At 34.9% G+C, this 23,438-nt stretch overlaps 1 long non-coding RNA gene across 3 annotated transcripts in view; it reads right to left on the bottom strand.

The window, feature by feature from the left end:
* LOC149565574 (uncharacterized) overlaps positions 1-23,438 on the bottom strand; it is a 41,301-nt gene that overhangs the window by 3,980 nt on the left and 13,883 nt on the right. The window contains exons 2-3 of one of the 3 annotated variants that reach the window (XR_016362054.1): positions 20,194-20,882; positions 17,870-18,012 (exon numbers count right to left, since the gene is read on the bottom strand). The exons of 1 other annotated variant lie outside the window; for it this stretch is intronic. This is a non-coding gene — a long non-coding RNA (uncharacterized LOC149565574). The remainder of the gene's footprint in view (positions 1-17,869; positions 18,013-20,193; positions 20,883-23,438) is intronic. One more of the 3 variants, XR_016362053.1, reaches the window with a different exon arrangement.

Here is a 23,438-nt window from a genome sequence, read left to right as displayed (position 1 = left end):
AAAAAACCATGGATGGTATCTATAGACTGCATGTAAGTCTTCTTTGTCCCACTGCTCCCAAGGACAAGTTTCTTAGACCAATATTGATTCCAGGGCTGGAAAGCTCCAAACAAACATGGTGTGCATCATTGGCACCCTAAAAAATAGATATAAAACAATTGGGTCTTTCTCAAAGTGGTACTAGACAAGTTAGGCATGATTTTTGGTGACTTAGGGCAAGTTTTAGCAATTTTTCCGCCAATAATCATTTCAATTTTTTTCAGAAACTAAGTTTGGGCGGTGATCACTCAATTGCAGTATTTCTAAACAAGCACTTGCGAGTTAGGCGAGTACTTGACAAGTTTTTTTAACTATCTGCAGTATCATACCACAAACTAAAGGTTCCAAATGGAATGGAAGTAAAAGATCATGAATGCTAAAGCTGGTTGTGTCTTCCTATAGAATCTAATCATTTGCAACTATTAGAGCTCTTTTAGGGATCCAACAATTGCTTTTAGTTGAAACTTTACTGGCAACTACTCTTCTATTCACCAGTCACTGCCATTTTTGCAGACAAGCTACTAACATCACTCTTCCAAGTTGTCTCAAAGCAGCAGATTATGTGGCATTAGCCTTGCACAGATTACTTTCTAAGGACACACATCAGTCAAGTACCTCAATGTCGCTCTAGTTCATCAGCTACTTGTACAAGAAGCAACAATCTAACAGTCAGATACATTTCTTGTTTTTCGTTGTCTTATAGTTTGATTGTTTTTGCTTGCCTGTACATGTTAAATATCTTGACCTATTTACACAGATTCTAGTTGCATATGATTGAGTTTAAAGATATGAACTAAGATAAAAGATGAGAAGGAAACAGAAAGTTTTAGTAAACAATCGCTGCACTTGCACTGAAGGATGCTAGTTAGAAAATAGAAATCAAATAAGTACATTAACTTGCAATCAATTTCAAAACCTAAACACTCAGATTTTACTAGCACAAAACCCCACAGGTTCCTACTTAATTAGCCAAAAGATTTGTATCACTTGCAATAGAAAAAATGAACTCATAAAATTTACCAAAAGAAAACATTGAAGACCCTTTCAAATGTCTTCAGTTACATATTTAAAGTTTCCACTTGCAAAAGAAAAAATGAACTTCTAAAGTTTACAAAAAGAAAACATTGAAGACCCTTTCATACATCTTCAGTTACATATTTAAAGTTTCTCAAGTGTAACCGTCTAAATGTCTTAAAACTACTTCTATAAAAAGTACAATTAAACATTTTAATATAATGAAACTTCAGAAAAAGATTAATATTCATAAGAACATACAGACTAAGGCTTCGGTGATGCACACTGAGCGCCTATGTTGACTCCATCTACCAGTGCTTGTTGGGCTGCCACAGCTTTCACTTTGTAGACTGAGTGCTTGACTTAAAATGGGTATCCTGTGTGCCGAGGGATTGTTACATTTTTGGTCTTCAGCTTCCCCAGAATTAAAATTGTTACCTATGTTATCTTGGCAGTGAAATTTGTTGGAGGTTCTCACATGAAAAAATAGAGCTGCATCAATCTTTGCCATATTTTTTCAAATCCTCATTGCAATCAGCCTATGCATTAGACAATGTTTTTTCTCAAATTCCTCTTTCAAACTTCCAACACTGCATCATCAGCATTATCTTTTTTCTTCAACTGCCACTTCTCTATGAATTTCAGCATTGATGTGATTGCATTATTTTGACAATTTACTTTGCTCTTTTAATTTGCAATGGGGCTCATCAGCAGTTGGAATGATATGTTCTCTAGCTACTACATCTAGGCCCATAGCTAGAATCTACTTGAATTCTTTATCAATTTGTAACCAAGGGGATTTCTCGCAGTTGGTGTTTGTTATCTACGTGTTTATAGTATTTCTCAACAAAATCAAATCATCGTATATTTTCCTGATCTGTTCAATGAATATAGACCCTTTAGCTAAGTCTTTCACCCAATTCTGAGTGACCTTTCCATAGAAACTATCAATTTGTAGTTTTCTTACCATCTCTTTGCCTCTTGCTAAGCTTGGACTGAAGGATGTGCTGAAGTGACATGTTGGCTGAGTGGGGTCAACAAGAAATTTTAAACAATCTATTAAGAGTTGAACAGCCTTCTTCAAATCATCCTTATCTTTCTTTGTTATCTCAACTAGTTTGGAGGTTGTGACCCGGAAATTACTCCTGAGCTCAAGGATGTGCCTATTTCTACCAAGAGAATTATAAATTCTCAATACTCCTATTCTCCATCAGTCTGGATTGAGTTTCTAGTTTCTTGGTTTAGCCCGCTAAGTCACGAGGTTCGAATTCAAATTCAAGTTTGTTGATCATAAAATTTGAATGAAATTCGGCAAGGGTAAAAGATCGGAAAAAAATTCAACTAAACTGAACTGTTATAAATTTATTTATTTTTAAATATAAGTAACATATCCACAAAATTGTCAACATAGTTTGACATTGCTAAATAATTAAACTGAATATCTCAATATTATTGTAAATTTAAATAATGTTATTATAAATAACAATGTTATATTAAATATTAAAAAACATAAAATTCAGATGAAGTTCAAAAAGAGTAAAACTTCACTGAAATTTGAACCACATGGATAAATATGGCGTATCGTGAGACTTGTTTAAAAAATGCCTATAATAACTTCCCAACAATACCTACATTGGTTAAGTTTACTGAGACTATTTTTCTCCTTTTAGAAAGGGTGCTCTCCAACCATGAAGGTGACGAAGTACACAAATCCCAAATCTGGGGAGGAGAAATACAAGGTTCTTCTCAATGGAGGAGTCCTCGTGACATTTTGCACATCAAAAGGAAAGGGTGAAAAAGGTTTGTTCTTTAGAAAAGCCATCTGTTACATTTTGAGCGGATAGGTAAGAGTCAGGCTGAGCCCTCGATGAATCAAAAGCTATATCCTCTTCCTCAATTTCAAGTCCCTTCTCCCTTTCTTTCACCTTCTCCTTTTCTATTTTTTTTGGTTGGCTGTGTTATGGTAAATCAATGTTGTTGTAGTTGTATTAAACAAAGGAGATGAAAGTTCCTTATATAGATTTACAGAGATGAAAGAAAAAGTTGTGAACTAAAGACAAAAATAGAAACTAATTAATAAACTGAAGACTAAGATGATCATTAAAGAAACATTATAATATTCCTATAGCCTCCCTTAATGGTCATTATCTAATTGTTGTCTTTTGGTCACAAATTTTTCAAAACATTTTGCTGCCGCTAGGATCCTCCCTGGATTTGCAAAATATTAATGACCGAGAACCCAAATCCATCCAGAAAGGAATAGAGAAGGGGCCCCCTTCTTTAGAAAGTTTTGCAAAAAGAGACAAGTGCCTACCACTAAGATGAGTCTTCCACTAACCCTCCTAGAATCAGCAAAACATCTGACCAGAAATCATTACAAACCTACTATAATGGAGCTGCTCTTCCTCGGAGATAGAGACAAATACTGAGAACAGCTAGCACAATTTTTTGTAAAAATCGGCAAACCCTCCAAAGCATGATGCCCCAAAACAAGCTGCAAAAAGTCAAGATTTTACGGGAGCTAAATTGAAAAAACTAGACACAATTTTTGAGGTGAAAAATCAATTAAAACCAAACAGCAGAATCCGAGACACATATCAAAGAATACAAAGCTTCATTTTTTAGGAAAAATAGTGAATCCCAATAGATAATTTTTGAGAAACATACTATAAACCCACCAAATAATTTTTGAGGAACATACTATAAACCCACTAGATAATTTTTGACGAAAAAAATTATAAACCCACCATATATATTTTTAGGAAAAAAATTAAAATTATGAAAAAAAACCATCAGAATTTTTTAAAGGTTAAAAATTATACAAATGTAAGGAAACTCAGGTGCGAAAACAACTTCCTACACTAATCCCTTAAGGAAAGTATTGTGCAAATTCTATTTAAATCCTTACAATTTCAAATTTGATATTATGTAAACATCAATATTGCAGTCAACCATGAATACAGAAAAAAGATAGAGAAAGAAAACACAAACACAAAGATATGCCGGTGGGGAAAAACCTTTCCGTAAAACAACCCCACCCCTCTAAAACCTGCACAATGTATTATCTTCAACACAAAGGTTACAACACACTTGCAATGCAAGTTCTTTCAGGACACGGAAGACAAATCCAGTCGCAACAAAACACTACCAACAATACACTTTCACTCTCACTTATCTGCAACCCTAAAGTCGCTTATATCATACGCTTTCCATTTTAGGGCAACTTCCAAAGAAGAACCATATTAGGGTTTTACCATTCTCCGAAAAAGTAGGAACCCAAAAAAAATTTGTGCGCTAGATGGAGACTCGAGTGTACAAAACTCAATGATCAATTGCCACGTGTTCACCCATCATCTTCCAAAGATAGCTTTTACGTGTCATAGGAATCCATCATAACCATTTCAATCATGATCTCCTTACACACTATTCAAGATGCCGACACATGCAAGTGGAGTGACACATCAGCATGCCAACTAGACATGTACACTCGCACTTAATTACATTATTTGCAAAAAAATACATTCACAAAAAAAAAAAAAAGAATAGGAATTATCCAAGGTTGAGACACCTTATTCCTAACAAAAAACTCATTAGAAATTTTTGAAAGGAAAAAATAATGAAAAGCTATTAGAAAATTTTCAAGGGAAAAAATTATGAAAACTCATTAAAGAAACCTTCATGTGGCAAAATACAAGACTTCGCATGGTAAAATAGCTCATGCAAGTAATAAATGCACATGCAAGGACATGTTCAACCTTTGAAAATCGGAGACTTTTGCCCAAACCAAGAAATTGCACAATCAAAACCATCAACCAAGCTTGAAATTTTGAGCAAAAATATTTGAAGACAAACTACAAAAATTTCATAAAATGCCTCCTATAATTTTCATTTCAAAAAATTGAAAAACAAAGTTCTGGAAAAATTTCCAATTATGAAGTGGCTCGAATTTTCTTTAAAAACTTGCCAAATTTTATGAAATCCCATTGACCTACTTTGATGTCATAAAATGGTAGATTGATGTTGTAGTGGTATTAAACAAAGGAGATGAAAGCTCCTTGCATAGATTTACAAAGACGATGTTTTTAAAAGAAACAATCGTGAACTAAAGACAAAAATAGAAACTACTGAATAAACTAAATGTTGATGTTTGGTAGTTTCAATCGAATAAATCTATATATATATATATATATATATATGATTAAATTTGTCACTATAAATTATTTAATTAATGAACAAACATGTCCCATTAAGGGACATGTCTCTTCACGGCTTATTCTCAATATAAATAAGAGATCAATGTCATGTGGAAAACAGATACCAAACATTATGGCAGTGTTTTTACATTTGTAGTGATGCTCAGAAAAGCAACATGGTATCAGAGTAGGCGACTCTCAAGGCCTATTAATACTGAGAAACATCAAGTCCATATAGCTAAGAAAGATCGAAGTCAACAGACGAACCCTAGTCTATATTCCATGTAGACTTTTACAGTGAAATGATTATTCAAGCAGAGTACCAGTGATACAGAACTCGAAACCGTTAATTTTTAGAGACTTGCCTAATTGTCGAACTAGCAATTCACATTGCATAACTAAGAATGGAAAATGGAGTTTCGCAAAGTCTACCCGAAGAGATTGTGTTGAATATCATAGCAAGGTTTCTCCCAAGAAGACGTTTGTATAGATTGAGGAGGATGTGGAAAGAATGGAATGAGACGTTATCAACGCGTATTACCATGCGAAGAATACATCCAAACATAAATCTTTCTTACTTTCTTAAATACCAATTATGCTCTGGCCCATTACCATAATGAGTTTTTCGGTGGAAGTATAGTGTGTTTTATATTTTTCTTTGTGTCTTCCATTATCAACATATTGAGCCACGTGAAGCATTTCAAGCACCTATTTTTTTTGTGCAAAGTATAGAAGCGATCGTCATGATCCAAATAGAAGGTAGTGTTGCTTGCTAGCTCTACACCATACTTTGAGGTTGTGTACTTTGATGAAATGCATATACACAATCAGCAATATACATGACCAAGATTGATCGAAATATGGAGGAAGAAAACAAGAGAACCATATACAACACTCAAAACATGAAGATGAGACAAGAGCAGTGGTACCACAGAATAATAGAGAATAAGCAATTATACCAGTCAACGATGAGTCATGCAAAACCAAAAATAACCCTACTATAAATTATTATAATTAAATTTGTTACTATAAATTATTTAATTAATGAACAAACATGTCCCATTAAGGGACATGTCTCTTCATGGCTTATTCTCAATATAAATAAGAGATCCTTGTCATGTGGAAAACAGATACCAAACATTATGGCAGTGTTTTTACATTTGCAGTGATCCTCATAAAAACATGGTATCAGAGTAGGTGACTCTCAAGGCCTGTTAATACTGAGAAACATCAGGTCCATATAGCCAAGAAAGATCGATGTCAACAAGAGAACCCTAGTCTATATTCCACGTAGACTTTTACAGTGAAATGATTATTCAAGCAGAGTTTTGACCAATGATACAGAACTCCAAACGGTTATTTTTTAGGGACTTGCCTAATTGTCAAACTAGCAATTCACATTGCATAACTAAGGATGGAAAATGGAGTTTCGAAAAGTCTATCCAAAGAAATTGTGTTGAATATCATAGCAAGGTTTCTCCCAAGAAGACGTTTGTATAGATTGAGGAGGATGTGGAAAGAATGGAACGAGATGTTATCAACATGTGTTACCATTCGAAGAATACATCCAAACATAAATCTTTCTTACTTTCTTAAATACCAATTATGCTCTAGACCACCACCATAATGAGTTTTTCAGTGGAAGTATACTTTGTGTCTTCCAATATCGACATATTGAGCCACATGAAGCATTTCAAGCGCCTGTTATTTTTGTGCAAAGTATAAAAGCGATCATCATGATCCAAATAGAAGGTGGTGTTGCTTGCTAGCTCTACACCATACTTTGAGGTTGTGTACTTTGATGAAACGCACATACACAGTCAACAATATACATGACCAAGATCGATCGAAACGTGGAGGAAGAAAACAAGAGAACCATATCCAATGCTCAAAACATGAAGATGAGACAAGAGCAATGATACCATAGAAAAACAGAGAATAAGCAATTATACCAGTCAATCATGAGTCATGCAAAACCAAAAACAACCCTACAGAAATGAGGGAGGCACAATATATATCTGTTGCATATGTATTTGATTCAAAAATGTACATATCACAGGAGTATGAAGTCTATGCAATGAGTAACCTTTGAAATAAATAGGAACCAAGTACCATCGAGAGTGTGAAGTTGACTTCAGCTTATCGTGAAGAAAATATGAAAGCGGGAGTAGACAATTATCAACATATTAAGCAGCTCGACAAGCTTAAGGAAAAGTGCAATTTCAGTCGCTACAAAAATATTAGAGTCAACAAATATGCCTATGCAACAATAAAAGAGCCTGTTGTCTCAGCAAAGTAATAAGAACATCAAGTCATTATTGTGTATCGTCTAACCATGCAAAGAAGAGGTGGAATTGATTCAACTTTTGCTAGCCTCTGGACGAGTGATAGGCGCAAGAAAGTATGATCATGCTACTCGAGGATCACCTATTACATCTCTAGAGCGTTGCAGGACATAATCCAACTCGAAACATCCGGTATGTTAAACGGTGTTGTTAAGTTTGTCAAGTTTCTGAAGTCTTACAAAATAAAGAAAAAGGTTGGTTGTCTGATAAACAAATAAGTGAGCTTGAGGAGATTGCCACATGGAATCAGGGAGGGAACATATATGAGGATGAACACAACATATATCAGCCCAATATTGTGTATAGAAATAAGGAAGTGCCTACAACTAGTAAATTGCTTTATCAATTTGAGAACAATATAAAAGAGAGTCACAAATAGTATCGACTGGATAAATGAATTGCAAAATTCATAATCAAGAAAGTCTATGCATAAAATCTTAACTACTATATAGAATAACATTATTCTACAAGTAATACATCCTTGCAGCCACATAGTATCATTCACATTATTTAGCAAATACTTATATGAAGATGTTTTCTAATTGGAGAAACTTGTACCGAGCATATAAGTATTCACTATCCTTGAATATTATATTTGTCTCTCTGATTTTATTTTTCCATTTCAATATATTCTATATGAGCCTTGATCTTTTCCTCTATGCATAAAATCTTAACTACTATATAGAATAACATTATTCTACAAGTAATACATCCTTGCAGCCACATAGTATCATTCCCATTATTTAGCAAATACTTATATGAAGATGTTTTCTAATTGGAGAAACTTGTACCGAGCAGATAAGTATTCACTATCCTTGAATATTATATTTGTCTCTCTGATTTTATTTTTCCATTTCAATATATTCTATATGAGCCTTGATCTTTTCCTCTAAGAATGTTCTTGTAGGAAAAGGGAGGTTGATATTAAATTCAAAGGGAGTCTAACAATTCTTCAAAGGTAAAGAAGTTCAAAAGATTGATGTTCAGAGGGAATCTAACACATTCGTCTGAAGAAGCGGATAGAGGATATGTTTCAATTGATCTTTGAAGATCTTTGATCATATCAGAATCAAAGTGAGTTTTGACTTCATGTAAACTTTTGGCATCATGCGTGTGATTGCATGATTCAATGGGTCTACCCTTGTATACATCATGAAAAAGTGACGACTTCCAAATGATTGTCACTTGTATTTATATAAGTTATTGAAAGGTGACGATCTTACAATAACTTAAGTCATGATATACATTTTCTATAAATGTTGAAATAGATCATGATGAACTATATCTTGTAAATCAACAACTACGTCTTAGAAGTCATTCAGTTGATGGTCTATGAGTTGTTTGTATAGATAATATAATAGGTATTGGTGAATATCATGTGTTGATATTCTGCAGGAGGCCATTACCTTATTGAGTAATTGGTGAATAACATATGTTGATGTTCTGCAGGCCATTACTTTGAGTATTTGGTGAATATCATACGTTGATATTCTGGAGGCCAATACTAGTGATATCAAAATGGTGAATATCATGTGTCGATATTTTGCAGGCCATTATTCAGAGTATTTGGTGAATATCATATATTGTTATTCTAGAGGCCAATACTCATGATATCAAATGTGATATCAAAATGTTATTCAAAGTATTTGGTGAATATCATATGTTGATATTTTGGAGGCCAATATTCATGATATCAAAATGGTCAATATCATGTGTTGATATTCCATAGGCCATTATTCAAAGTATTTGGTGAACATTATATGTTAATATTCTAGAGGCCAATACTCGTGATATCAAAATGGTGGATATCTTCTGATCAAAGATATCCTTAAAATTTGTCATTCCTAATATTACCAATGGTGTAATATTTGTCTTGTGTTTATCCTCCCTAGCTAAGAGGGGAGTACTGATGTTAGGTAGCTTTAGTCGAATAAACCTATATGTAATTATATGAGATATAATTTATACAAGTATGTGTGTGTTTGTGTTCATTATATATAAGGCTATTATTATATGAAAGAAACTAATATAATATATGTATATATAACTATGATTAAATTTGTTACTATATTAATTATCTAATTAATGAATAGACATGTCTCATGAAGGGTTGTGTCTCTTCATGGCTTATTCTCAATATAAATAAGAGATCACTGTCATTTGGAAAATGCATACCAAACATTATGGCAGTGCTATTACATTTGCAACGATCCTCAAAAAAATAACACTAAAGAATAAGTAAGATGGCCATTAAAGAAACATTATAATATTCTAATAGGTTGGACCATCCCCACAAGTCTTTTCAAATTATTTGTATGAATAATATCCAATATCAATTGGCAAATGGATACTCAGTCTCTTCCTCTCCACACACCTCTTATTTAACATAGCCACCTACTTGCAAATTTCAATGAGAATAAGTCTATCTTCTGCATATTTTGGTAGCTTATAGGGAAAATCATCAAAGTCACCAAACATGATATAAGTGAATCTATGTTAATGAATGAAATGGCTGCCATGTTTATTAATTAGTTGAATCTTTGGTCCAGGTCTCTTTGCAACTCTCTAACTAGCCTCAAGTTGAATGCATCATTCACTCTCCTAAAGTTTTTATAACTTTTCTCTAGCTGAAACTAATCATAATAGTCATAAATCTAAATATTATCCTCATATACCTCCACAAGGTGAAGTCCAGGCCACTACCTAGTATAAGGTAGGGGCATAGAAGAGATAAAAGGACATTGTAGAAAAAATTGTGAAAACGAAAGTTGGAAATCATGTTATGTAACTTAGTCACTAATAAGAATTGACCAATCTCGATATTGCTCCACAAATAACGATATGGATGAAAAACATCAATTCCTTTAAAACATGGGAAGTTACTTTGCCCCTCAACACATGTAGTAACACCACCATATCTATAATCTCTTCAATTAAGTGCGACCTACATAGTCTCTTGAGCAACTAAGATTTTCCCTTCTTTGGGACCACAAGTCATTCCCAAGCAATTATATCCTATAATATCCTTTCTTTTCACGAAAATGATTGTGTGATGATAGATGATATAACATCACAGTCTACATAGACTTCTTTTCCTAGTAGACAAAAACAACCACCAATAGTTGCACTAGCAAGAGTATGAGCAAATTGTTGTCATTAGTTCTAATCTCCCTATTCTATGGATCATAGTGATCGATACATTCCAAGACAACTATAGGGAAACCAACCACCTTCAACAATCCACTCACAACCATTATCTATGTGATCGGAATCCTATTTCTCCAATTACGAGTTTCTAAAACTCATTCAAATTGACATGCCCTAGACAAGTATCTATTATTTCTAGCATTGTTCTCGTTAGACCTGAAAAGTGTTCATATCCCAGATATGTATACTTCGTCTTCACTAGATTTTACCTCAACTAAGAGTCCTTTGATTTGTAGCAAAAAATGGGCAACATAACCATAGGAAAATATGTAATTCTTCATTGAATTTGTTTGAAAAATGCTCTTTTTGAGTGCCAACTGTGAACTTGTTATCATTGAGTGCCTTTTTATATACAATTCAGCCATGGGGTGACCAATTCCTCTTGTTTCACAATATGCTCTCTCTAAAATCCTATGCAATATTTCAAAAAAAATTACTTCTAAAATGATTCCTTTGAGTTGTCTTTCCCTTATAAATGCCCCAATTTCCCTTCAACTCTAAGAGCCTTCAACCCTAGGTAAGTGGGCTCTTTTAGAATTAACATTCAAAACAATATTTGAAACAAGAGGCTTTTTGAAGGTTGTCAAAACTATTGGTGTAAATAAGTATTTACTATTTACACTTTACTTAAGTTTACTTAGGTTAATGCATATTCATATTAGTTGTCATGTAGACACCTAAAAGTTTGCATATTCATATGAGTTGTCATGTTCACAACACAATAGTCTGCACTCAAATTGAGCACATATTGTCTACTACATCACTTTATGAGATACACCTTTACATTCTTATCCTCTCATTGTTGCACGTGCATTCATGCACAATGGTGGATAATCCACTCTTGGTGGACATGTGCTTAGTTGTTGTTTATCTCTTTGCATGACTCCTAGTCATCTTGATTGTCTCTATATACAAGGCACTTCTATGATGTATTTTTCCAATTATCTGATTAATCCATTCTCCTTTGATCATATCTTGTCTCTCTTGTGCTATCTCTTAAGCTTCTAGATCTTGGCATTTCATTCTTGCCTTAGGCAAATTCTTACATGGTATCAAAGCTATAGGAGATTCATTACATAGCCATTGGAGAGATTTTTTTTTTGCAAGTCAAGGTTGGAGCTTGCTAGTGCAAATCAAATGTTGGCATCACATTCAAAAGGTTAAAAAAACCCCTAAATCGACTTTTGTTTCATCAAAATCAGACATCTAAGGTGAAATCTAGAGTCATTTGATTTTTGGAGGTGGGACGGTGGCAATTCAAGAAAAATAATTACAGAGGTGATTTTCAAACAATGACATCCTCCTCATATGAGCTCCTTTTTTCGAGCATTTTTTTTTTGTTTTGGGGTAGAATTTCGTGATCTATGCATTGGTGCAAGTTGTTTGTGATTTTCGTTCCTGAAGTTGTCTGCAAATAGAAAATCCTAATTTTTACAACTTCAAAGGCTTCGTTTCGGCTCATATGGACACACATATTCAGGTGCTATTTTTTTTGAAAGTGCATAAATTTTTTGTCTACTTTCCAGATCTGGTATCAATTTGGAGTAATTTTGAGTACAGATAGTACTTTCAAATTTTGGTCTCATTTTGGCTTAGTGGCACTTGTAATTAATTAGATCCTTGAGAGGTCTTGTGTCTTATCTTGTTGAGTCTGATATAGCTTCATATTTGAAGTTGTAACCATCAAAATCAAAAGTCTACTTTGGTTCATTTTGACAAGTGGAAATTGTACATGCACTAAGTATAAAGTGTCAAAATCATCCATTTTGGGGAGTTCTTTGATTGAGTGATTTGGGAGGTGTCTTGAGTGTTTGCACTTCTCTTTCTCTTGTGTTCTTTTATTTTGCATCATGGGTTCTCCTAGGTTTCCACTTTTAACTTCACATAATTATGCTAAATGGAAAATTGGAGCATGGAGTAAAATGATGGAAAAAGGTTTAATTGATTATGTTGATGGAACCATGGTTGCACCATCTAATCTCGATAAGCTAAATGAATGGAATCATAACAATAAGGTTGCTATTGGTACTGTGAGGAAGTATGTACATGAAGATCTTATCTTCCATATTGATAATTGTAAAACAGTAAAGGAAGCATGGGATAAGTTTGCTAGCTTGTATGCAAAAGTAGACAAAGCTAGGGGTTTTGAACTTGATGAAAATCTCATGTCATTACATCCAAAGGAGTTTGACGCAATTCAAGACTATATCACCAAGGCACAAGAGCTAAGGTCAATGGTTAAGGATTGTGGAATTACCATAAAGGATGAAAAATTGATCTATAATTTGATGAGAAAACTTCCTCTAGAGTATGCATCATTTGTTTCGAGCTTCAACACTCATAAGTTAACCTTAGGTTCTTCCTACACCATGCCTTCATTTGATTCCTTCACAGAGATGTTGATGGTAGAACAATCAAATTTGATGAGCATGGGGATTCTCAAGTCTTCAAAGTCCGAGGCATTGGGCTGGTAAAGAGAATCAAGAAAAAGGGTGATGCAGGAGCATCTTGCATGGAAAAATTATTGGGAAAAAAAAAAAAGTTGAAAAAAAGAAACAAAAACAAAAAAAAAAAAAAAATTTTTTTTTTTTTTTTTTGGAGAGAGAAAGTGACGAAAATTAGAGGAGAAATAATAAAAAATAAAAAGGAGAAAAGAAAGAAAAAGAGGATTTCTATTTTCGAGGTGCATAGGTGGCATAATAGGAAAAAATAAAAAAATAAATAGTTGTCATTTCATTTATCGAGGTGTGTGGGAAGAATTCTAAAAAGTTGTGAATATTGTAGAAAGTTTTGGAAGTTGTAGAAGGTTGTGGAAGATGTAGAAGGTTGTGGAAGCTTGAAGAAACTTGAGTAGTGGAAGCTTGGAGAAGCTCAAGGAGAAGCTTGAGGAGTAGAAGCTCGAGAAGAAGGTGAAAGCTCAAGGAGAAGCTTGAGAAGTGGAAGCTCAAGGAGTAGCTTGGAAAGGTGAAAGTTGTGGAAGGTGAAGCTTGGAAAGCTTGGAAGTTGTGAGAGACGAGGAGGAAGTGAAGAGTGAGTTTTCCTGAGTCTGTAGACAGAGCGCCGAATGTGAGGCAGTCTACAGCAGGATTATGATGGACTTGTGAGTGTGTAGACAGAGCGCCGAATGCGAGGCAGTTTACACTTGGATCTTGGATAAAGTTGGAGAAGAGCTAGTGACTGCGGTTTAGAAACAAGGAGGTTGCTTGGTGGCTTGCGAGCACAAGTTGAGATCCCGGAGGTTTCTACCAGAGTGTGGATCTGGACTAGCTTAGGTTTGGATTGGATCTTGAGAGATCTTGCAGACATGTTATTGTAATTGCTATTAGATTTTCAAGTATAATAAAATTGTCTTCATATTGTTGCTTTCTTGATTGTGAGTGGGTAAGGGTGGTGTGGCCCTTCGTCAGTGGTATCAGAGTGGCCCTCTATCAAAGGGTCTAATAAAAAGCAGAAATTATGGCAACAAGATTCACAGCAAGAGAAAGAACACTCAACCTCCTCACCACAAGACAACTCCAACAATAAGGGACAATCATCCAAGGAATTTCTTACTTGTGCATATTGCAAGAAGAATGGACATGAAGAACATTGTTACAAGAAGGAAATTGATGAACTCAAGAAGCTTCTCAAGAAGAATCAAATTAGTCTACCTTCAAGAATGACTACTTCACCCTCTTCTTCACATTCAAATTTTGATAAAGGAAAGGATCACATGGGCAAAGGTCAAGCCATAGTAGCTACTTCAAGTCAAGACTCAAGGAGATGACTTCTAGATTCAAGGGCCTCTCGTCATATGGCATCTTTAGAGTCTATGTTTTTATCATTTGATCCTTGTCATACTCCACCTATTTTGATGGGCAATCATACTTACATGAATGTGATTGGGAAAGGAACTATTGATAAGGGGGAGGGATACTTCAAAGATGTGTTGTGTGTACCTCACCTAAGTCATAATCTTCTTTCCATCTATCAGCTCACTCATGGAGATAGAGGAAGGACCGTGGAATTCACACTTGATTCAGTTTTTATCAGACTTAACGACTAGACAAATCATTGCTACAGGGGTTGTTGATCAAACATCTAGGCTATACTACTTCTAAAATTTTGCTCATGATGATGACAGTGATTTCTCAGCAGATTTTGATCACACTTCTACTGTTGATTCAGACTTTGAGGAGAACTTTGGCTACTTGAACTTAGGTGTTCTCACATATGATCAAGTTCTTGAGCCTTCCATTTCTTCTCCTCCTACTGATATTCCATCTACTATTGTTCCTGACGATAGTTGTATTCACATAGCCATGGATTCAAATCATTCAGTGCAACAGGATATTCATTGTCTTCCAAACTCAGTTCCACAAGATGACTACTTGACAGACATTTCCAGTTTGTTTGTGGAGTCCTACATTGCAAATTTGAGAGACACTATTGATGATATTCATCTTCTCTTTGGTGAAGATGATCCTTCTTCAATTGTTGCGAGGGAGCATGCTGACCCTCATCTTCATTCTCTACTTGATCAGTCTTTTGAGGTTGACATGATGGTAGATCCTTTGATAAAGCAGTTGGAGTAGATCACTTTATTTTCAAAGGAGATATTTGAGTCTTTGATACATGTTCTAAATTCATCCCTCAGTTGAGCCTGATTTGTCTTTTTCAGCAGAGTGGCATAGTACACATGATTTGGAGGAGGCACCTTTCAGTATTGACATGGGGACACTTGAGCAAGTTTTAGAGATTTCATATATTTTGACGTTTCTTCCTACATATGGGAGAGGCTTCATTGATACACCCTTGGTTCTGTTTCTTCCTAAGGGGAGGAATGTTTTTCTATACTCATGGAGCAACTTCTACATCAAGCCTAGAGCATTTACCATTGGTGTACATTCTACATTGAAGGGGGGTTACTTGGTCTATCTTCCTCTTCTTCTCTCTTATGGGGGGATCTTTTCCTCACATGAGGTCTTCTTCTCTCTCATTTTCTTTTATTGTACTTATCTCTCTTTTTGGATGGGGGGTTTTCCCATGTGGTTTTCCATCTTTCTCCACTTTATGAGAGATTTCATTGCATATCTTTTGCACTTTCATATTGTACATGGGTACCTAACATGGCCTAGTAGCTGGGACCCATCTTGCATTATTATCTAGATTTTGTGAGCTTAAGTACATTTCCCCAAGTTGCACTTAAGGAGGGGTGTTGGTGTAAATAAATATTTACTATGAATACTTTACTTAAGTTTACTTAAGTTAATGCATATTCATATTAGTTGTCATGTAGACACCTAGGAGTTTGCATATTCATATGAGTTGTCATGTTGACAACATAGTAGTCTATACTCCAATTGAGCACATATTGTCTACTACATCTCTTTATGAGATGCACCTTTACATTCTTATCATCTCATTGTTGCACGTACATTCATGCACAATGGAGGATAATCCATTCTTGGTGGACATGTGCTTAGTTGTTGCTTATCTCTTTGCATGACTCCTAGTCATCTTGATTGTCTTTATATACAAGGCACTTCTATGATGTATTGATCCAATTATCTGATTAATCCATTCTCCCTTAATTATATCTTGTCTCTCTTGTGCTATCTTTTGAGCTTCTAGATCTTGGCATTTCATTCTTGACTTAGGCAAATTCTTATATGGTATCAGAGCTATACCAAATTCTTACAAGAACCATAGTTGAAAAGCTTGCCAAATGCAAAAACTCAAGGCCAAAAAAAACCAACACGACAAAATACTTGGCAACCTAAAAAAATTCTTACATAAATTAGAAATAATTCTTTTTTTTTGTTGCAAAATTCAATGAGATGCATTCGACAAGTCAGTAAATGAGTAAACAAAAGAAACAAACTAGATGTAGATATATTTAAATGCAAATTGTGTGCAAAATGGCATCCTCGCATGGAATGTTGATTGTTGGTAGCTTGATAGTCTAAAGAAATATTTTACTAGCAGATTGACATTGTAAAATTATAAGTAAATGTAACATCTAGACAATTTACATCTTCCTCTTCTTGGCTCTAGAAAAAACTAGGTGAGAGGTAGAGGGTCTACTTCCTCACTTGGCACATTGCTTGTGGCTCAACCTCCATCCTAGATGTAGATGTTGGTGGGATTGGCAATGACTCCTCAACATCATCCATCCCCCTCCTCTAGAGCTTGCCTCTCCAAATCATAGATCTTGTCCTCTATAAACGATGGAGATTGCTGTCATGATGTCCAATCACTGTAAGGATCTATACGAAGTTGTCAATCTTGGTCTAATTCAGATTTGGGTTCGGATTCTAACACCTTTTCAGGAAAAAAAAAATGGGCAGGTTCCAATACCACGGGTATATGTATTTATATCTCTATATATAGTATGACTATGTATGTATATTCCTAGATTCATACATGTAACATGTCCAATGTTCATCATTGGCTCAATACATCAAACATGTAATAATAACAATAATACTCATAAATTCATAATTGTCAATCAAATTATAAGTAAAAACCTCATATATCATAGTCATACTTTGCAAAAGTTTCAAAATGTCGTTACACAATGAAAATTTAAATTACAAGCCATATTTCATATTTAATATCTAAATTCATCTTCATAGGAATCATGGTCGACATTTGGTTCCACTTCAACTTCATTTGGACCAGCGGACCAGCAACTCTGCCACGCCAATGGCTAACTAGCCGACTTAACTCCTATTATTTTAATTTATTTATAACGAAAAAATAGAAAATCACAGACTGATAATTATAAATTTTATTATTAAATTCCAGAAAATGGTAATTTCGTCGACTGGATAGACACTTCCCTCTGCCACTAGCTATATCCATGTCATGTTGTAAAGAGCCCTGCTGGCTCTAACCAGCTATGCTGAAGATGATTTTTTTTGAAATTTTGTATTTTTATCAAAGTATATGCTTTTTTTTGAGTTTGAATATCAAATGCTGCAATTAAATGCAAAGGAAACCAACTATGAAAGAGCACAAATGTCATGGAATCATCCCTGCTATTTATTCTTCAAATCACAGTATGCATTTAAAATTATAAAATAGAACCTGTAATATATGTCGCTTTGCAGCAAAGCTGTTACACCAACATGTGCAAGATCCTCTCCCAGCTCTCTTTATACAAAACACAAGCTCCAAGACAAGCCGCTACAGACCAAGGATCCACGCTAATGTGTTTGACATGAAAACGCCTGAAAATGGCAATTAAATTCCATGCCGCGTGAGTGTAATGCAGTGTTACACCAGCACGGGAGTGCGGGGGGGGATGTTGGGATGAGTTTCAGGTGCGGGAAAAAAAGGACCTCAATTTGGGAACAATGGGGGGATGGTGGGGGTTGCAGTGGCAAGGATGTGGGCGGGGGAGTTGCATAGTATACATATATGACTTGAAATGCTAACTATGAAATGATACTTCAATATAACATACCAAATATAGTTGAACAATGAATATAGAAAATTGAAATGGATTTAAGAACCATAAGTTCAAACTTGAAACTTGTAACTTGAAACTTCATAACCAATGACCATTGAACTTAGTAACATACTCATTGTAAGTTGTAACATTAATAACATCAAAGTTTTAAACATAATGATAATGATAAATAAAAAATATAAATCATACATGGTACAATGAAATGATGCATCATGACCATATCAAATGAGTCCAATCTACAAAATGTCAATGATGAGAATTTAATGGTGTGAGTTCTCTAATCATCTCCCAAACCGAAGTCCTTGCTACTAGAACTACTAGACTCCTTTATGGATAAGATAATATAAAAAAAACTTTAAAATTTGACTTGTCAACATGGGTGTTGGATGCACCCCGCACGTCCCCTAGAAGCTCGCCGAACAATGGGGCAGCACTGTGGTGTTGCTCTAGTGGTGGTGGTGGTGCACAACATACCTACGCCTGGGATGTACGCGCACCTGGTGCACTAAGGTTTTACCCCGAGTGCACGCACCCGGATAACACTAGGGTAATGGAAACACCTGATAATGGCATTAAAAATTGTAAATATCAGGCCAAGCAATAACACCCAGTATGCATGCCAGCTCCCTATTACACTACCCAGATTGCAGCGCTAGAACCCAGATAAAATACCCCCAATTAAACCATTTGTAATCACTATCAATAGGGTAATTAAACCCCTCCAACACCATCGATATTGCCAAGCCAATTGTAGAATTAACAACGTTTATATTCAATGAGATAGGCACCAATTTTTGCAAGTAAGATCAATGTCAATGAGCAAGAAATGTAGGCGTTCAGAAGAAGATATATAAATCACTCAAAGGTATGATTCACCAATTTTCAGCTCCAAAAATTATCCTCTGGATAGTAGGGAAGACACTCCAAAATTCAGATTGAATAATCAATTCAATTCACTATGCCTCAGCAATGAATGAATGCAAATTCCAGACTCAGGATAAAATTTCCAATTTGCTATATGACAAAAACAAATGGATTCTCAGATCTAGAGGAATCAGTCCTCGAGAAATCCACAACTCAAACCCTCACAAGCAATTATCAAAAGCAATATACAAGAGATGATTCCAATTGCCTCATGAAGCCTCCTTTATAAAGCACTTGGCTTCTCCAATACACATTTCATTAAAGTTGCTTCATCAACACACCTTTCAATTAGAAGCTTCCAGCTAATTATTTAATTAAATAACTCTCAATCACATCGCTTCATGAAGACACCTTTCACTAAGAGGCTTCTCATTTAGACCATCAAATTATAGAATGAAATAAGATAAATCCCTTAATAATTAAATGCCTCGTTAATAACTTATAATAAATTAACTACATAAATATGCCCAAATGAATATCAACCTCACAATGCCTCCACTACAGTGCTAAAAATAGAAACCGCCTCAAATTAAAATTACTAAAAATAGCAAATCTGCCACAAAGATCCTCAAAACAAACTACCAATTCACGAGGGTCGCTGTGATGAACCAACTTAGCCTGGCTGCCGGAGCCTTCTAAAATGGGGACATTACACATGTAGAACAGCTGCCTCTTGTTCATCTACAGACTTGGGCAAATTGTGCAACCGTAGCATCCAAATCAACACTCAATGACTAGATCTCAATTCTTTGCCACACCCTCATGGTAGTTTGTTTTTTTGTGCGACAATAAGCAAAAGTTGGAATGTATGAAGACCGAATCCTATGCCTTTTTGGCACCCAAATGATTGTGCTTAAGTGGATGGATGGATTATGTATTCCAACTCGCTTAGATGAAGAACTTGCAACTTGTTGAGTTAGCATACAACATATATATTTAGTATTTGAATTCAATATGATAGCATCATGATCAAATGAAAAAAAAAAAAAAAAAAAAATTTAAAAAAGATACATACTTGGGAGAGAACTTTAATGGCAAGAGGCTACAAGAAAATGAAGTGTTGACCATGTATATACCACCGTTCATCAGCATCCATCTTATATTGAGCATGAAGAGCAGTAGTGTCATGATATTCGGTAGATGCAAATCAGGCAAACTCGGTGAGAATAATATTTTGAGTTCAATATCACATATCTTTGTAAATGTGGCCTTGTAACCAGCAACAACTTCTACATCTCTATATGGTGCCACCCTGTTTGGTTGTGAAACCATCTCTTGGCTATAAAACCTTGGTCACAAAGCATATGCCAAAAGATGTAAGGAGGTTGTCATCATGTTCCAACGGTCAACAATAAATTTTTTCCACAACTTTGAAAGATGGTATCTATGTGTTCCTTGCCCACTATTATTGTTTTTATTTGCTCCATTATGGTGTCCATGCCATCATAAATTTTAGATGAACATCGGGGATCAGTATCATCATACCTAACCATACTCATGATGGGCTCAGTGAATTCCAAAAGATATTATGTGTGATCCCACCATTTGTTATCAAGGATCAATGCTTTGTTTTTTGGGCTCTTTCTATGTTTGATTGCCTCCATAAACTCCACAAAGTGTGGATAACCATAGCATTAAAGGCCTCTCGCACCTTCACAAATTGTCTTAGACTATTCTGTGAGATGCAGATCATGTTTCAGCAATCTATGATGCCATAAAACATATTTGTTGTTAGTTTTTAGGATAAGAAATGAAAGTAATTAGAAAAAACAATACATATAACAACGAACACAATATTTACCTTGGGAAAACTCTCTAACTTGAGGGGGAAGACTCAACCACACAAAAATATCTCTTTTATAAAACAGAAGTCTGAATTTTATAATGCACTCACAACAGACTCTTAAAAAATGAAAAATGTAATAACTCAATTATAAACAGTTTAGAATAGCTCTTTGAAATAATAAAACATAGCATACATCCATCTCTCCAAGATTGGCATGTCTCTATAAAGCATGTTACGTCATAAATGAAATGTTGTTCCAAGAAGTAAGAATCACATGGTGTAAATTAAGAGGCGAACTCTCCATTGTCTTATTTGTCATTACCAAGAAGCAACACCATAACACTGCACTTGTCTTCAAGCAATTGTCATTATACTAGAATCAAAATCTCTCTCATGGCTTGAATTGTCTCAGCATATGAAACAATAATTCATATCATAAAAGAGAGACCACCAACAGTAGATGAAACAACTGAACTTTGCATTACAAATGACTTCAAATAATATCATATGCAACACAAAAAGGAGAACCAACAAACTGCAAATAAGAGACGACAACCTCAAATAGTTACAACTATCTTTGGTATGGAAGAAAAATATCCCCCGAAGCTATATCTCCAACACAAGACATATATCAAATTCAACTACAAAAAAAAACTAAAAGTAGAAAATATATTATAAAAACAAAGTTAAATCGCCTTCAACAACTCCAATGCAAAGAAGGTCCTAGATATGGCTCGTGTTATTTGATGCTTAGTCACAAACATTTGTATCTCCTCAACCTCCATGTATATTTTGTTGACCCATTCAATTTGAGTGCCAACCTTTTGCATGATTAAATTAAGTGAGTAGAATGTACATGGTGTCCACAAAATGTGATTATTTGTGGCCTCCACTCTAGCCCCATCTGCCCAACAAAAATTTCTTACATTGTCTACTATGACTTGAACAAGATTTGCAGCCCCTACCATCTCAATTGATTCCACAAGGATATTGGCAATGAAACTTGCATCTTTCACTTGCCCCTCACAATCCATTGCCTTCAAGAACATCACCCGCTAGGGTTACACTATTATAATATTGATTTAAGGCTTATTCTTCCAATCTTTCTATCCATAAAAATTATGGACACACCTGTTTCGACCAATGTATCCTTGATCACTCTCAATTGTGTCTTTACCAAGGCTTTCTCCTTCGACAATAAGGTAGTTTTCACCTTTTTATACACATGACTAACATGATCAAGAGGTGTCTTGGAAAGAGTAGTCAGCATGTCCTATCATTAAGGTGATAAGGTTTAATGGAAGCCTATTTGCATATAAGCAATGAGCAATATTTCGATCAGAAAATTTATCTACTTATTTCATTTTGTAAGGCTACATCCAATGGGTCTCATTTTTTGTGGAACATTTTGTGCTTTGGAAGATAGGTATTGGTAAGAAATGATGCAAACCAGCAGATTTTACCAAACCACTAGTAAGTCTCCTTGAGATTGTCTAGGAAGGGGATGAAGTAGTCATTGTCTTTCCTTTCTTGCTTCTCATATCAGCTTTGTCTTGTCTCTAGCATATTGCAAGGACTAAATGAGTTGGCAACCCATTCCCATACGCTTGCCTACAAGGTTTCATTCCTTTTCTAGTGTCGGGAATGAAATGAGGTTTCACTCAATAGTATGAGCTTGAATACTCTACATTGTAAAGGTTACACCACCAAATATAACTCCCACCACCAACCACTGCCTTAATCGTTGTTTTATAATGCCAAAGCAATGAACTTGCATCAATTTTAAAAGGGTTTACCCCAAACACCAAACTAGAGCTTTCACTCCACTTTCAACCATTCTGTCTAACTTTAAAATATGAACCTAAAATGGAAAAGAAAACAACACATTATTACAAAAAAATTAGTTGAAAAATTAATCGGCATTATAACCCCTTAATATTCACGCAAGTATAAAAAAGAATTCAAAACTTATTTAGAAAAATTCAAAAAAAACTTTTAATTTATTTTTTAAATCTTGAAAAATTCATTAAAAACTCTAGCAAAATTAAGGTTCACTTACCTTTGACCACTAAATTTGCCTTCCCCAACAATGCATAAGTCTTTGATGCAATCTTAGTCCTTTGTAGCATTCACCTTAGAAGAAAAATGCTACAATTGTAGAACAAAGCAAAAATGGTGAAAAATACTATAGATATGAAGGAATGATCATCAAATGATCAAATGCATGCTTTATTGGTTAATTGGGGCTTAGAAGCTTTCTAGATTTAAAAAAGTAAAAAATGGTATGTGTGGCTCATTTTTGGGCACCCACGACTCTCGCAAATTCCTCTAGATTTTGATAGTGCATCCAAATTCGTTGTGACAGCTAGAATCCTATGAAGAACTCATAGGGTATCTGAATACCTAAATGAAATCTGACCAAAATAGCAAAACCCATAGAGAATCTCGTCAAAACCCTAGAGGAATTAAAATCA

This window comes from Cupressus sempervirens, chromosome 3 (genome assembly GCF_028749045.1).
Source record: "Cupressus sempervirens isolate cs-2001-9-10 chromosome 3, ASM2874904v1, whole genome shotgun sequence".
In the NCBI taxonomy this organism is placed as follows: domain Eukaryota; kingdom Viridiplantae; phylum Streptophyta; class Pinopsida; order Cupressales; family Cupressaceae; genus Cupressus; species Cupressus sempervirens.
The sequence above is the reverse complement of the archived record's forward strand: the minus strand, read 5'-3'. Positions and strand labels throughout refer to the sequence as shown.